This window comes from Euphorbia lathyris, chromosome 1 (genome assembly GCF_963576675.1).
Source record: "Euphorbia lathyris chromosome 1, ddEupLath1.1, whole genome shotgun sequence".
NCBI lineage: Eukaryota > Viridiplantae > Streptophyta > Magnoliopsida > Malpighiales > Euphorbiaceae > Euphorbia > Euphorbia lathyris.
Genome location: NC_088910.1, coordinates 27,992,097 through 27,995,263, shown reverse-complemented (window position 1 = coordinate 27,995,263; position 3,167 = coordinate 27,992,097).

Below are 3,167 nucleotides of genomic sequence, written 5' to 3'. Positions count from 1 at the left end.
TGATGATCTAAGAGGATTCTGGTGATGAGCGAGCCTAGCCTGAGAGTTCCAGTGCTCCTTTGGAAGCCAGCAATCAAGAATACTAGCATGTTGATCGGCTTGTATGTCAGCATATGCCATATGAAGCATTGCTCAAAATTCGTTGCTGAGGTAGTGCAGTTGATCTTGGGATAAATGAAGAAGGTCAGTAGATAGTGAGCCATCTTTTGGTGCTGACCCATTGAGGTGCTTGAGACTTCTCCAAAGTGGCCAGCGGGCTTACAGAAGGTGGTATCGTACCCAGTTCCTTCGTGATCCCCAGATCTCCTCAGTTTTGTTCCCTCATTCTTTAACTTCAGCAAGTTAGCAAGATAGGTAGGGTTTATGAAAATGGTCTTTTCCTTTACCACAGTTACTAGATAGTCCTGGTTATCTTCAGCAACTCGGAGATTGTGGTAGAACTCCCTTACTAGGTCAGGATAGGTGTGATCCCTAATGGAGAACAGCTCGGTCCAGCCATTTTTCGATATCCATTCGCAGAAGGGTTGCTCGGATGTCACGAAGGCCTCAGAAACCCATCGTGAGAAGTGTATTTTCCATTCCCTCACGTCTTCGAATACCTTGGTATAGGTTCTGGCCTTGGTCGGCTTACCCTTAGAGGAGGTAGCTTGGCCAGCTTTGCCTTTGCTCGGCATAGTGACCTTGGTGGTTTCAGGCAAAGTAGTTTGCCTGGAGGGTTCATCGGAACTGGTCTTAGGGTGACCGGCACCGGAGATGTTGACGGAAACTCTAGTCATTGTTTTCGAAAAAGGTTAGGAAGCTTTTAGAGTCTTAGAGAGAGAGAGAGAATGCTTTGCCAGAGATTTCGTTAAGTGTAAAGAAAATAAAAATGGGGATTTACCCATTATTTATAGCGGTGAGGAGTGGATTTTATCGAATCCATGTGTCAGTTTTGCCTTGGGATTGTCAACCGACAAAGATCCTGGCTTTTATGACACATTCGGCGCATACGTCATCCTAGGTGGCTATTCACGTGCTTTTGCATTAATTACAACGGATCTTATACTCAGCGTTTAGAATACTAAGCGTTTTAAATTCTGAGTGGTCAGTTTATACATACGGATGATTTCTCAGTTTGAGATTACTACTCGGTGTGCACATTTACTCAGTATTGATATATATTACGTTAAGTACTCAGCATAACAATCACTCAGCATGCATTTGCATAAATCATTCAGCGTAGTAATTCACTCAGCATAAGTTTACATTTAGAACAGGAATTTACTGAAGAGGATTAAACATACCAATGGCTTCTCTTAATATGCTGAACTGTTCACGAGCCAGTGGCTTTGTGAAGATATCCACAAGCTGCTCATCCGTTGGGACGTAGGTCAGCTTTATCTCACTCTTGAGTACATGGTCTCTAATGAAGTGATGCCTTATGCTGACATGCTTCATTCTGTTGTGTTGAATTGGGTTCTTTGATAGATCAATTGCACTTTTGTTGTCGCATTTGACCTCAATTGTCTTTGTTTGAACACCATAGTCTTCAAGCTGTTGCTTAATCCATAGGACTTGAGCAACACAGTGACCAGCAGCAATGTACTCAGCTTCAGTGGTAGACAAGGCTACTGACGCCTGCTTCTTGCTGAACCAGGATACAAGACAGCTTCCTAATAAGTGACATCCTACTCCAGAGGTGCTTTTTCGTTCTAGCTTGTCTCGACCATAGTCAGCGTCAGTGTATCCAATGAGTGTAAAACCATGAATGTTGGGATACCATAAACCTGCGTTCACTGAGCTTTGCAAATATCTAAGGATTCTTTTTACAGCTATGTAATGAGATTCCTTAGGGTTAGATTGATATCTAGCACAGTAGCATACTGAGAACTGAATGTCCGGTCTACTTGCTGTTAAGTAAAGTAGAGAGCCTATCATACATCGATACAATTTGCTGTCTACCGACTTACCATTCTCGTCAGCGCAGAGGACAGTGTCAGTGCCCATAGGAGTGGATATTGGCTTGCAATTTTCAAGATCATATTTCTTCAATATCTCCTTGGAATATTTAGCTTGACTGATGAAGATGCCATTTTTCCCTTGTTTGATTTGAAGTCCAAGGAAGAAGTTGAGTTCTCCCATCATCGACATTTCAAACTCAGTCTACATTTGCTTGCTAAATTCCTTGCACATTGACTCATTAGTAGCACCAAAAATAATATCATCAACGTATATTTGAGCCAGCAGGGTATCTTTACCCTTTCTTTTAATGAATAAGGTTGTATCAGCTTTGCCCCTGACATAGTTTCTAGTCAGCAGGAAACTGGTCAGCCTCTCATACCAAGCACGTGGTGCTTGCTTGAGGCCGTACAGAGCCTTTTTGAGTTTATAAACGTGGTTTGGGAATTTAGGATCCTCAAACCCTGGAGGTTGATTAACATAAACTTCCTCGTTTATAACTCCATTAAGAAATGCACTCTTAACATCCATTTGAAACAGTTTAAAGTTCATATAGCTTGCATAAGCGCATAAAATCCTAATAGCCTCTAGCCTTGTCACTGGGGCAAAGGTCTCATCGTAGTCAATACCTTCTTGCTGACTGTAGCCCTGAGCTACAAGCCTTGCTTTGTTCCTGACTACGTTTCCTTGCTCATCCAGCTTGTTGCGGAAGACCCATCTTGTTCCAATGGTCTTCTGACTCCTTGGATGTGGCACTAGCTCCCATACATCGTTTCTTCTGAATTGGTCAAGCTCCTCTTGCATTGTGCTCATCCAGAATTCATCTTCCTCAGCATCAACGAAGTTCTTAGGTTCCTAAACTGAGACGAAGGCTACATTGCTGAGGTACCTCCTGAGTTGGTTTCTTGTCATCAGGGTATTCTCAGCGGCATCAAAGATTGCACTCTCTGAGTGCCCTCTTGGAATCCTTATCTCCTTGGGTAGATTGATGTCTTGTGCTATCTGTGTTTCAACAATCTCTGCAGGTGAAGACTGGTCAGTGAAAACAATATTTGGTTCACTTTTACCTTTGGTCAGCCCTTGAGGGAATGACTCAGCGGCTGTATCTTGATCAGCGGGTGCTGAGTGTGGATCATCCTCGGTCAGCGGCAAATATCTTCCTGTAGGTTTAGTTTCGTCGAACTCAACATGTACTGACTCTGCTAAAACTTGAGTTCGTTTATTGAAAA